The 14583-nt window shown below is 42.3% G+C and overlaps 1 protein-coding gene across 10 annotated transcripts in view; it reads right to left on the bottom strand.

The window, feature by feature from the left end:
• Positions 1–14583, bottom strand: part of DLGAP2 (DLG associated protein 2) — a 691732-nt gene that overhangs the window by 650247 nt on the left and 26902 nt on the right. The window lies entirely within an intron of this gene.

Below are 14583 nucleotides of genomic sequence, written 5' to 3'. Positions count from 1 at the left end.
TTAGCTTCAACCTTAGCACTGAAATAATGTTCTAAACCTTGAGCTTTTCATCTTCCAGCTACCTCAAAATGCAAATATCCAGCTTGCAAAAGTGTAGCTTATTGCAAATTAATTTTACAGTATATTGTCTCAAGGTTCCGTCATCCACAGTACCATGTGGATAGCATTCCAAATTCGATTCTCATGTGCTAGCAACCTGTATCATCATTCTAGCTGGGAGCCTGATCAAAATGAAGTAGATGCTTCACCAACTTATTTGTAGTTTTGTCTCTTTCCTCCACTCCTTTTGACATCAGAAGGGCCTGGAGCTATAGGTCATCCATCTTCATCTCCTGAACGTTTTAAGTGTGAAAATGAATTTAATTTACCTCTGCAGATAATGCCACTATTCCTATATATACCACTGTCAAGTGTTGCTTAGCAATATCTACGGAACATATTCTGCTAACACATTTATATGGTTTGCACCTCCCTCTGCAATTCAAAATGTAGCAACAATATTTGATACAGTTTTCAGTGCTTATATGGACAAAGGCTGTTTTTAAAAGCATTTGAAGTAGTACACTGCACAGGCTCTGAGTACTTTGTCGGGTACTGGCAATAGTAATCCCTGGTTCAGCTCTCTCACTTCAGCCATGAACTCACCAACTGGCTTTAAGTAAGCTGCTCTTATTTCAATATCAGCCCCCACTATATCACTTGTGTAAATGGAAGATAACTCCTGTTAACTGGGCAAAGAGGCCCCTTTTAAATTGGTGGCTCTCTTACATTTAGCAAGCCGGCAGGGGGGGGGGGGCGCTACTGCCCCTATCCAACCCAGTATAGCTCCCTCCCAGTGGTGTTGCTAGTGTCTCCCTTATGTTCCTTATTAGATTGTGAGCCATTTTGGGACAGGAATCGGTTTCATTATTCTTTTTGTCATATTAACCACTGTGTATATAAATATTAATAATAATGGCCAACATCCTGACTAAAGCTGTGTCTATGCAAGCAAAGAAAGCCCTTCTGAAGTGCAGGTGCTCCCACTGGGTAGCGGGGGATGATCTTCCCTTCCCCCAGAAGCATTCTGAACAATGTACAATTATGGTCATGCAGTCATGTATTTATTTATTGTTTATTTTAAAATTTATATCCCACCCTTCTGGTGCAGTACTGTGCAGGGCGGATCACAAAAATAATAACACAGTCATAAAACACAACATTAATAACATAAAGTAACTTAAATCTGGTTTGAGCTGGTCCTATTTTTAATGTTTTTTTTAAATTAAATTAAATTTTAATTAAATTTAGTCATGTGTTGTGCTGGCTTTACAAATAAACCTGCATGCGGCCACATTTTGCCTTGGTCTATCAGCTCAATATTGGGCTGAGGAGGGATGCATCCAGGCAGACGTTCAACTAGTGCATCTTCTCCAACCACTTCCTCAAGTTCCCCTAATGAATTTCTGCCTAATGCATCTCTACAAAGCACTGTACTACAAAGTCTTTACTAGGGATGTGCGAAATGTTTCGTGTACAGGACGATCTGTACCTGAATCTGCCTGTTTCAGGCGATTTGTGCACAAAACAAATCATCCATCTTCACCCCTGTTGGCTGCTGCATGGCAGCCTGGGAATGGATTATCTGCTGCATTGCTTTTTTGTTCCTGCGAAGAAGAGGATTCTTTTTTCACCTCTCCCTTCCTGCTTCTGAGACAATCACTGCCTGTCTGTGCGTGCACCATGTGGTCATCATCACTCTTTTACTTGTGTAGGTGGGAAGGGGGAGCAAACCTCGCTGTTCCACTGGCGGAATGTTGTTTTGCACCCTTCCTTTCTTAAGCCGCTTTTATGGCCAGGTGCCACAGAGTTAGCTGCGTCTGTTGCTTGTAGATGAAAAATGCTTGGGGGAGGGAGGGCAGGACACATTTGATGGTGTTGTTGGCAGTTGGCCCTAGTCTGCTGCATCTGTGATATCTTACTTGCTGTTGGCTCCTGCTCTTACCCTGCATTGGGAGGCGGCTTGTGGAGTAGTGCATTTCATTGTTGTTGTTTCACACTGTTGTGTGTAGATCAATTGCATTTGGGGGGGGAGATGGTGGGACACTGTGGATGTGGTGAGTGACACAGTGGATGTGCTTGACCTTTGGAAGCCTTGGTCTTTGCAAAGCTCTGCTGTTGTTGATGATGTGTGCTGCATCCACCCTATGGGACATTGGGGACAGACAGTGCCTATTTCTGCCTGTGGTTGCCTCCTAGGACTGCCACAGTGAGTTGGGTAGTAGTGCCCCAATGGGTGCCTGCTACCACCCCGATTTCAAAGGAATTGGGCAAAGGGGTGATTTTTAAAGAATTTCTGGAGTTTGTGTGTCTTTAAGCTTTCCCCCCATAATGGGGGTTTCAGCAGCCCCATAACTCCACTTGGGGGCACCGGGGTGGCCCAGAGCGAGTGGTGTTGTAGTGCACATAGGGTGCCAACCACCCACATACCCACAAGCCCATGGAGTACTGGGTTTTGTTGTTTCTGAGGTGTTCTGAGTGTAGATTCTCGGGTAGCAAATGAGAGTGGATTCATTGTTTGTCACTGCACTACACCACCACTCGCTCTGGGCCACCCCGGTGCCCACCAAGTGTAGTTATGGGGATGCTGAAACCCCCATTATTTCCTATGGGGAGAAAGCTTAAAGATGTGCAAACTTCAAAAATTCTGTAAAAATCACCCCTTTGCCCAATTCCTTTGAAATCTGGATGGTAGCAGGCACCCATTGGGGCACTACCACCTGACCCACCCTTCTGCCCCTGAAATCCCCTTTCTGCCCCAAATCTGCCCCAAAGACATGCCAACTACAAAAATCATTTAAAAATCAGCCCTTTGCCCAATTCCTTTGAAATCTGGGTGGTAGCTTCCTTGCACCCATTGGGCACTACCACCCACCACACCACACATTGGGCCGCCCTTGTGCCAACCCTGGGGAGTTATTACAAAGGCTGCTGGAATCTCCATTATTCCCTATGGGGAAAAGCTTAAAGATCCATAAACTTCAAAAATTCTTTAAAAATCACCCCTTTGCCCAATTTCTTTGAAATTTGGGTGGTAGCTTCCACCCATTGGGAACTACCACTCCCCCCTACTCTTTTGGCCCCAGGGCCCTTTTTAAAAATCTGAATCGATTCAGATTTGGAAAATTCAGGTTCAAATAGAATCTGGGTAATTCAGCAGGGTGTGTGTGTGTGTCAGATTCAGACCCAAAACAAATTGGGGGTGTTTCAATTTGGTTAAAAATCAAAACAAAAAAATCAATTTGTACACATCCCTAGTCTTTACAGCTTACATGGTGCAGAGGTTAATATAGGCACCTTAACTTGAAATTTCCACACTTTTTAGAGCATGACTGAACACTGAAAGCATCTAACTCTCATCTTAAACTGAAGGTTTTGGGATCACTGAATTAATGAAACGAGATGAATAGTGTGTAAGCACACCTAAAGAGGAACAATTACTTTCTGTAGTAAGGCAGCCACTCATTGTCTCCATTGTATGTAGGCATAGATGGTGTCAAATCTGCACATTAATCCCAATTCAGCATCTTGCTTATTTATCATATTTATATACCACCTGGTATCTCTCTCTCTGTCTCTCTGTCTCTCTGTCTCTCTCTCTCTCCAGGCGGTGTACATAATCCAAGTTACAATATAAAAATAAAAACAAACAAAATACTTTCAGAGAATTAAAACAATTACAAACAATTCACAGAATAAATTAATTTAATCCACAGAGTTTAAAATTAATTTAATGAATAGCCTGAGAAAACAGGTGTGTCTTAGGGTCCTTTTAAAAGCAATCAGAGATGGAAAAGCTCTTGTTTTGACAGGGAGTGCATTACAAAGCCCTGCTGCAGCCACAGAGAAGGCCCATCCCCGAGTTGCCACCAGACAAGCTGGCAGCACCCATAACCAGACCTCCCCAGATTATCTTAATAGGTGGCAGAGTTCATGACCAAGAAGGCAGTCTTTTAAGTACCCTGGACCTAAGCTGTTCAGGGCTTTATAGGTAATGACCAGCACTTTGTATTTTGCTTGGAAACATATCAGCAGCCAGTGCAATTCTTTCAGAATTGGTGTTATATGGTCCCTTCAGATTGTCCCAGAGATCAGTCTGACTCCCACATTCTGTCCCAGTTGTCGTCTCCGGACTATATACAAAGACAGCCCTATGCAGAGTGCATTATAGTAGTCAAGCCTGGAGGTTACCAGCATATGTACAACTGTTTTTAGGTCATTGGCAACCAGAAATGGGCATAGCTGACATATCAGCCAAAGCTGATAAAAAGCACTCCTGGCCACTGCCTCAACCTGAGGAACCAGGGAGAGTTTTGGATCCAGGAGTACTACCAAGCTACGTACCTGACCTTTCAGAGGGAGTATAACCCCATTGAAAACAGGCAGATTTAAACCATCTCTCAGGTCTTGACCCCCCACAATCCACAGCTCCAACTTATTTGGATTCAACTTCAGTTTGTTCTCCTTTATCCAGTTTCACACTGGTGTCTCCCTTGAAAAGTTGTTTGCTGAATCATGCCAACATTTAAGTCTGTTATTAAATGTCCAGGAGGTTATTCACAATTGGCTGCAGGCTTTGGGGTAAATGTTGAGTGAAGCCACTTCGAAGTACACTCGCGGCATTTAGGGAAGCAGCCCCTCCGCTCTGCTCTCGGCTTTTGTTTTCGCAAGTACACATGGCAGGTGTCAGTGTTTTCCTTTCTAGCCACTGGGTGGGGGGAGAGTTCCCTACAGAGAAAGAACTGCATTTCTGAAGAGACCATGCCTCTTATCATGCTAATGATTCTACATCAGCGCCTCTCCCTGTTTGCTCTGGCGTTTTTAGAAAAAGTAGCTTAAAACCAGCATTTTAAAAATCCGGAAATACCTCGAGATAACCTAGAATACATTTTACAAAGTCCGACTTGTGTGTGGAGTGGGTCCAAAGATCTCTTTGGGAGTTCGGGGTAAGTTTGGCTGGTGTGTGAACGCACACACTCTCTCCTGAAGGAGATTCAGGGCAGAAGCCCCGCGTGTAAAGCCTCCAGGAAGATCATGGAACTGCCAGGAATATGAAATATCCACTGGTTTCCAAGTGCTACATTTTCTAATGTCTAATTTTTTTTAATCATCTATTCTCTTGCATTGAGACAGTTTGTCCAGTGCAAATGGTAGAAGGGCATTGCTGGCATGAATCACATTTCTCCTGGTACGATAAAAGTAAAGTGCATAAAGATTTTCTTAATCACTATGTAGGAAGGAGTCTAATGAGAGTGTGGGTGAAATATAAAAAATGGTTGGAATCTAAAACTCCATTATGGCTATCCCCGATTGAAGCTTTAGCATGTAAAGAGACAAATAAGCAATCTGAATGGGGTACCTATAGAGATTTGTTATGTTTCCAAGAAAAGGGCTGTAAATTAAAAAACCTAATCAAAGTACAAAATTTGGTTAGTAACTGGTTTCAGTACCATCAGTTAAATGAAATCTTTAAGAAGGATCTTAAAGTTGGATTTGAGGATCAAATGTCGAGATTTGAGAAGGAGCTGTGTGAAAAAAATGAAAAATTAGTTTCTAAGATGTATAAGCTGTTGCTTTTGAAGGAGACAAGAGATGAAGTGGTTAAAACGACTATGATAAAATGGGCTCAAGATGTGGGTCATAATATAGATATGGCAGCTTGGGAAAAATTATGGAAAATGGATTTAAAGTTCACTGCATGTTACGAATACTTTAAAAGAAAATTATTATAAGATGATGTACAGGTGGTATTTGACACCCAAAAAATTAGCATTAATGTATAAAAATGTTCCAAACAAATGTTGGAAATGTGGACATTGTGAAGGAACTTTTTTTCATATGTGGTGGTCTTGTGGGAAGGCAAAGGCCTTTTGGGATATGATATATAATGAGTTGAAGAAAAAATTTTAAATGACATTTCCTAAGAGGCCAGAATCCTTCCTGCTGGGAATAACGCAAGGAGAGTTTTCCAGAAGAAACTTAACATTTTTAATGTATGCAACCACAGCGACCAGAATAGTATATGCGCAGAAATGGAAGGACAATGAAATGCCCTCAAAAGAAGATTGGTTGATAAAAATTTTGGAATATGCTGAGATGGCAAAACTTACAGATGAAAACTTGGAATGTTTTAAAGAAGATTGGAAACCATTCTTACTATATTTAAAGAACTATTTTTCTAATATGGACCTTTCAGCAGGGTTTGAAATTTAGTAATAATAGCAGGTTGGGTAGAGTAAAATTGAGTTTGCAATGTGTAGGATATACAGTGAGGGAAATAAGTATTTGATCCCCTGCTGATTTTGTCCGTTTGCCCTCTGACACAGAAATGACCAGGCTATAATTGGAATGGTAGGTTTATTGTAGCTGTGAGAGACAGAATAACAACAAACAAACCCTCAAAAGCCCAGTGCCCAAAAGTCAGCAATGGATTTGCATTGTAGTGAGGGAAATAAGTATTCGATCCCCTATCAACCAGCAAGATTTCAGGCTCCCAGGTGTCTTTTCACTATATGCAGGTAACGAGCTGAGATGAGGAACACCCTCTGTAAGGGAGTGCTCCTAATCCCAGCTTGTTACAGTACCTGTATAAAAGACACCTGTCCATAGAAGCAAGCAATCACTCAGCTTCCAAACTCACCACCATGCCCAAGACCAAAGAGCTGTCGAAGGATGTCAGGGACAAGGTTGTAGACCTGCACAAGGCTGGACTGGGCTACAAGACTATCGCCAAGCAGCTTGGTGAGAAGGTGACTACAGTTGGCACGATAACTCGCAAATGGAAGAAACACAAAATAACTGTCAATCTCCCTCAGTCTGGGGCTTCATGCAAGATCTCACCTCGTGGAGTTGCAATGATCATGAGAACAGTGACAAAGCAGCCCAGAACTACACGGGGGGAACTTGTCAATGATCTCAGGGCAGCTGGAACCATAGTCACCAAGAAAACAATTGGTAACACACTACACCGTGAAGGACTGAAATCTTGCAGTGCTCGCAAGGTCCCCCTGCTCAAGGCAGCACATGTACAGGCCCGTCTGCAGTTTGCCAATGCACATCTGAATGATCCAGAGGAGAACTGGGCGAAAGTGTTGTGGTCAGATGAGACCAAAATTGAGCTCTTTGGCATCAACTCAACTTGCCGTATGTGGAGGAGGAGGAATGCGGCCTATGAGCCCAAGAACACCATCCCCACCATCAAACATGGAGGTGGACACATTATGCTTTGGGGGTGTTTTTCTGCTAAGGGGACAGGACACCTTCACCACATTGAAGGGATGATGGATGGGACCATGTACCGTCAGATCTTGGGTGAGCACCTCCTTCCCTCAGCCAGGGCATTGAGAATGGGTCGTAGATGGGTATTCCAGCATGACAATGACCCAAAACACACAGCCAAGGCAACAAAGGAGCGGCTCAGGAAGAAGCACATGAAGGTCCTGGAGTGGCCCAGCCAGTCTCCAGACCTTAATCCCATAGAAAATCTGTGGAGAGAGCTGAAGGTTCGGGTTGCCAAACATCAGACTCGAAACCTTTCTGACTTGGAGAGGATCTGCAAAGAGGAGTGGGACAGCATCCCTCCTGGGTTGTGTGCAAACCTGGTGGCCAACTACAAGAAACATCTGACCTCTGTGATTGCCAACAAGGGTTTTGCCACCAAGTACTAAGACATCTTTTGTGAAGGGACTGAATACTTATTTCCCTCACTACAATGCAAATCCATCGCTGACTTTTGGGCACTGGGCTTTTGAGGGTTTGTTTGTTGTTATTCTGTCTCTCACAGCTACAATAAACCTACCATTCCAATTATAGCCTGGTCATTTCTGTGTCAGAGGGCAAACGGACAAAATCAGCAGGGGATCAAATACTTATTTCCCTCACTGTATGTTTTGAATTACTATAGCAATGGTTGACTTGTATAGTTAATGAATCGCGCAGATTGGTGAGCGGGAAGTCAATATTTACTTAATTAGATGTAACAGGATTGTTAAGATATTGTAAAAGCCAATAAAAAATTTTAAAAGCGAAAAAAAGAAGATACATTCTCCAAAGTCCATAAAACATGAAGTATATTGATCCATAAGAAAAACTCTTAAAGCTACATTCTGCATGACCTTTATTAGAACTCAGCAAAATGACACAAAACTTTGGATAGCTAAGCTTTTGAGTTCTTCAGAACTCTTCATCAGGCAAAATGGCAATAAAGTGGGGGGGGGGGACAGAGATAGGCCTGACAGAATTGATCCCAGAGGTCTGCATTTTATAAAAGTCTTAAAATGGAGTCAGGAGAAATTATTCAGACTCATGTCAAGTCTGAGGGATTATAAAAAACTGAAGGAAAATATCTTCTTCCACCTGTATGTAGAACTTTACTTTGAGGATGGAATACTCACCAACTACCAGGTAATGCTACCAATTTGGCTTCTATTGTCTTTCTGCCCTGTGAAACAATTACCTTAATCTCCAGCTTTGTAACTACCACGTTTCTCTCTTACTTTTCTATTGCCTGCCTTTAAAGGGCTGCCTAATGGTGCAGTGGGGAAATGACTTGCCTAGCAAGCAAGAGGTTGCTGGTTTGCAGATATACTGTAGGTGTTTCCCTGCTGGTAATACAGATATAGGTGTTTTCCCGAATATGGGAAACACCTATATCGGGCAGCAGCGATATAGGAAGGTGCTGAATGGCATCATCTCATACTGCATGGGAGATGGCATAGTCTGATCAACCTGCATCTGTATAAAGGGAGAAGAAGATATTAATTGCTCCATTTTCATTAGAATTTTTGTGGGGACTGGGGAAAGTCTGGATTCTTCTTGGAATACAAGAGCTGGCCAACAGATGAAGCCACAAAAATTGTGTGAGTGAGGTCCCTTCTCAGCATCTGTGTACAGAGGGTAAGATTGCACCAGGAAATAGCTGGAAGCCTGAGACAGCATGTGTATGCTGCTGCAATATGATCATATTTGAAACTTGCACAAAAGCTTTGAATAACCCACATCTGAATGTCACATGTAAGTGGCATAAGTAGGAGATGGCCCAGTAGACTTGCTTGGTTTTGGCAAAAAAAATGTTAGACATCCATTATAAATACTACACATGGATATATCAAAGTAGTCTGTGCAGAGCGGCAGAACCTCTCTCCCTGGAAACTCATTGTGATTACAGTTGATGTACAATTTAGAAAGAGTTGTGTAATGACTGTCTATAATGATACACAGAACACCAGGCATAGTGCTTCCATAGTTTAAAAATTGTTCCTTTATGCAAAACTGATAACAGTTTATATTCTGAAAGGGTTATTATATTAGTGATTCCATGGGATTAAATGCATATTCATAACATATGGAGAGGGGGAAACAGAAGATGCCATGCAGGATATTGGAAAAGAAACTAAGTTCTATTTTGCAGTTATGTGGATTGCAAGTACTGTGTTCTCTAGATAGATAGATAATCAACAGTAGATAAGAGCTCCATGCAAGGAAGAGATTGACAAATTGGTTTAATATGTTCAGATATTAATTCCACCTGAAATTCAAACAGAACTTTCCCTTCTCACACTAGTGTTCAAATAACATTTTCTTGTATAGATATTTTGCCATTAAAGTGAAAAGATCATAGTCAGCAACACCCACAGAATCTACTATTTGTAGTTTTTCCTATATCAAAATAAAGCTTTAAGGGATGACAGGAGATTAATAAAAATAAAGTAGTATCCAACAACAGTACTAGACATCATCTTCAAACAAATCAAATGTAGGCAGCAGAGGGCACCAAAGTCCTTTTGTCACTGAACATCATTCCATAAACACAGAAGTTAGAACTCTAAATAAGGTCTCCAGCAAGATATTATTATTTATTATTATTGCTTGTTTACCAGTCGGACAGGTGTTATTGACTGGTTTGTTTTATTCAGACATCGCGTCCTTCCCAAGGACCTCGGATGGCTGAATTTTATTGTCAGTTGTATTAATATAAATATAATATAATATAATATAATATAATAATATATTATATTATATATAATATATATAATATATTATATATAATATATATAATATATTTTATATATATATATATATATATATATATATATATATATATAAATAATACTAATATATATAATATATTTTATATATATATTATATAATATTAATATATAATATATTATTATTATTATTATTAATTACATTTATATCCCGCTGTTCCTCCAAGGAGCCCAGAGCAGTGTACTACATACTTAAGTTTCTCCTCACAACACCTCTGTGAAGTAGGTTAGGCTGAGAGACAAGTGACTGGCCCAGAGTCAGCCAGCTAGTACCATAGCTGAATGGGGATTTGAACTCGGGTCTACCCAGTCCTAGTCCAGCACTCTAACCACTACACCATGCTGGGTATCAAGTGTACATTTAAGCACATACACTCCATTACTTATAGTAACACATGCTACCAGTAATTACAATATGTAAATATTTTTAATCTTTGCTCTTCATAATATATGACAAAGCTAAAACAAAGGCTTTCCCTCAGAAGCAAAGTTTGTATTGCTTATAATTAAGGCTATGATCCTGTGGGCACTTTCCTGAGTTGTGTGTTTTGTCTAGATATCATGCAAACCCAGCTGAAAAGTGAAAGAGGTCTACATTCTGAAATCAACTAAGTTATGATCTTAGAGCACAATTATCCATGAAGTTCTCTTCAGCAAGCTCTAGTGAAATGCATAGGATTTGTATACGCATACTGTAGAATCCAGAGGAAAGAGTTGTGATTTACAAGGACAAGTCAGTGGAGTAGAATCAGGAATAACAATGGTTTAATGAAATAGATCTTATTTACAGAGAGGCAAGCGCAGACTGCTTTCAATGTTCTTGCTGCTGGTCATTTATTAGCCCCACCTCAACTCTAGAACCGGAATAAAACTAGCTAAAGTGCCAGTCAAAAGCTGGCCTGAATGGATTCACCAAAAATACCACGTCCCTCCTTTTCTCCTAATAAAAGACCAGTCCCATCAAAATACTAACAAAATTTGAAATACTAAACTATACACATAAAACAAGAACACAAAGTTAGTCCACAGATTCATGACCAGCTATTGCTATGTAGTATAGTCCTGCATTTGGAGCTCAACAATTGATCCTTTGTGGGTAACATGGATAGCACTGCTCAGGATCAGAGGGGGCCACAAAGACTCGCGTATCAGGAGAGCTGGATGGGATGGCATTGTCACTGGGTTTGGAGCCATCAACATCATCCGAGCTTGAAGCCTGATGAGTGCTCTGCACTGGATTGGCACGTGATGAATTTCTTATGACATTGTGATTACCCCTCTGGGCTGTGATGATCATGGTACCTTTTATCTGCGTTATTTGATATGGTGCAGGATGAAAGGTCAGTGACAGTTTGTTTATAATATTTAACATATTTGTATACCACCCAAAATGCACGTCTCTGGGCAGTTTACCACAAAACAATAAAAACAACAAATAAAAAGTTTAAAACATTACAACAATTTAAAATTTAAAAGGTCAAAACTATTAAAAATCAAGCAATTAAAACAGTATCTAATTAAAAGCCTGGGTAAACAAATGTGCCTTAACTGCCTTTTAAAACGTTGTAAGAGATGGGGAGGCTCTTATTTCAACAGGGAGTGTGTTCCAAAGCCTCAGGGCAGCAATGGATAAGGCCCGTCCCTGAGCAGCCACCGGACGAGCTGGTGGCAACTGCCGATGAACCTCTCCTGATTATCTCAATGGGTGGTGTGGTTCATAGTGAAGAAGACGTTCTTTTAAACACCCAGAGCCCAAGCTGTTTAGGGCTTTATAGGTAATAACCAACACCTTGTATTTTGCCGGGAAACTTATCAGCAACCGGTGTAGATCTTTTAAGATAGGAGTGATATGGTCTCTCCGAGATGACCCAGAGACCAACCTGGCTGCCGCATTTTGGACCAACTGCAGTTCCCGGACAACGTACAAAGGCAGCCCCACATAGAGCGCATTGCAGTAATCCAGCCTAGAAGTTACCAGCAGATATACTACTGTTCTGAGGTCATTTATCTCACGAAACGGACACAGCTGGCGTATCAACCAAAGCTGATAAAAGGCACTTCTGGCCTCTGCCTCAACCTAGGACTCCAGGGAGAGGTTTGGATCCAGAAGCACCCCCAGACTGCGTACCTGTATCTTCTGGGGACATGAGACCCCATCCAGAACAGGCAGATCAAAATCTCATTTATGTATTATTTCTCCGTGTAAGAAATAGCCTTTTTCTTACACGGAGCCTTTTTTGGAAGGGGGGGTATAGAAATCAAATAAATACACAAATAAATCTCCCAAGTTACAACCCTACACAATAAGTACCTCCATCTAATCTGGATCCAGCCTCAGCTTGTTATCTCTCATCCAGCCCATCACTGCCTCCAGGAAGGCATTTAAGAAGGTTATGCCTTCTCCTGATGATGTTGACATGGAGAAAAGATTTGGGTGTCATCAGCATACTGATAACACCCTACACCAAATCTCCTGATGAACTCTCCCAGCAGTTTCATGTAGATGTTAAACAACATCGGACAATACAGAGCCCTGAGGGACACCATACTGAAGTTCAGATTTTGAAGAACAACAGTCCCTGATTGGAACCATCTGGAACCTGCCTAAGAGGTAAGAGTGGAACCACTGCAAAGCAGTGCCTCCCACCCCCAACCCCCTCAGATGCTTCAGAAGGATACTATAGTCAATAGTATCAAAAGCCACCAAGAGGTCCAAAAGGACCAACAGAGTCACACTCCCTTTGTCAATTCCCAATTGGAGATCATCCATCAGGCCGACCAAGGCAGTCTCCACCCCATAGCACACCTGAAGGCCAGTCTGAAATGGGTCTAGATAATCAGTTTTATCCAAGACTGCATGGAGTTGGAAGGCCACCACCCTCTCAATTACCTTGCCAAGCCACGGAAGGTTGTAGACAAGCCTATAGTTGGCTTAACTCTGAGGGACCCAACGCAGGCATCTTCAAAAGAGGTCTAATAATTGCCTCCTTAAAGCAAGGAGGCATCCTTCCCTCCCTCATATAAGTATTTATGATCTCTACTAGGCGTTCTATAACAACTTCCCTGCCAGATAGTTTAATTCATGTCGGGCAAGGGTCAAGAGAACAGGTGGTAGGCCGCACTGCTCCAAGCAGCTTGTCCACATCCTCATGAATCACAAACTGGAACTGATCCAGCCTGACCACATAAGAGGAGTTGCTGGACTCCTCCCATTCAGATACTTCAGTAATTGTGGGGTCTAAATCCCAGTCGGCCTAAATACGAGAGATCTTATCCACACAAAACTCATTAAACACATCACAGCAGGTAACAGATGGTTCCATGTTCTGATTCAAGGGTGGAGGGGCACTTACTAGCCCTCTCACAACCCTAAACAACTCCATTGGACGTGAACTTGTGAAGGCAATATGGGCTGAAAAGAATAGCTACTTTGCCGCCCATATTGCCAGAGCATAGGTTTTCAATTGTGCTCTATGTTGTAATCTGTCAGATTCGAGTCAGGTCTTCCTCCACTTGCACTCTAGTCATCTACATCACCACTTCAGCCCCTGTAGTTCTTCCCTATACCAAGGGGCCATATTTCAAGTGGGTCAGACAGGGAGCCCTGGTGAGTTTCCTGTTCCAATTCTCCACCAGGGCATCAATAGGATTATCTGCAGATCCAACACTAAATCCCTCCAAGGCTTCTTGGAACCCTACTGGATCCAATAGCCTTCTCAGGTGGACCATTCTAATGGGCTCCTCGCCCCTGCGAAGATGGGGTGTGACTGTGAGTCCAACCTTAAACAGATGGTGATCCATCCATGAGAATGGGGAAATCACAGGAGTCCCCACCCACAGAAAACCACCCTGATTATATTTAAAGACCAGATCAAGTGTGTGACCAGCAACGTGCATCGGTCCCAAGACCCCTTGGGATAGGCCCATAGTTGTCATGGCCACTATGAACACCTGAGCCACCCCGGACAAATTGGTCCCAAAGTGCAAATTGAAGTTCCCCAGCACCACAAGCCTGGGGGACTCCAACGCCAAACCCGAAACCAAGGCTGTCAAGCTCAGTTATGGACTCCACTGGGCAGCAGGCTGATCGGTACACCAACAGAAGTCCTAGTCTATCCCTGGTCCCCAAACTTAGGTACACACATTCAATATGGTCTGACACTTCAACAAGGATCCTGGTCAGGGAGAGGTTATTCTTATAGACCACAGCCACTCCACCTCCCTGCCCACATGCCTGCACCTGCTCCTCAACAGAATATCCTGGAGGGAGATGCTGGGGCCAAACTGGGCCACCAGCCTCCCCCAAATAAATCTCTGTAATACATACCAGGTCTGCCCCTTTATCCAGATTCAAATCATGGATGGTTTCCAACTTATTCTGGGCAAACCTGGCATTACAGGGGAGCAAGTTGAGGGTCTATGGGAGGTTGGCACTGCTCCCCAAGGTCAAAGAGCTGGCAGGACCATCAGAAGAGGAAACAGCTGATAGATTTCTGAC

This window comes from Hemicordylus capensis, chromosome 1, assembly GCF_027244095.1.
Source record: "Hemicordylus capensis ecotype Gifberg chromosome 1, rHemCap1.1.pri, whole genome shotgun sequence".
NCBI lineage: Eukaryota > Metazoa > Chordata > Lepidosauria > Squamata > Cordylidae > Hemicordylus > Hemicordylus capensis.
The sequence above is the reverse complement of the archived record's forward strand: the minus strand, read 5'-3'. Positions and strand labels throughout refer to the sequence as shown.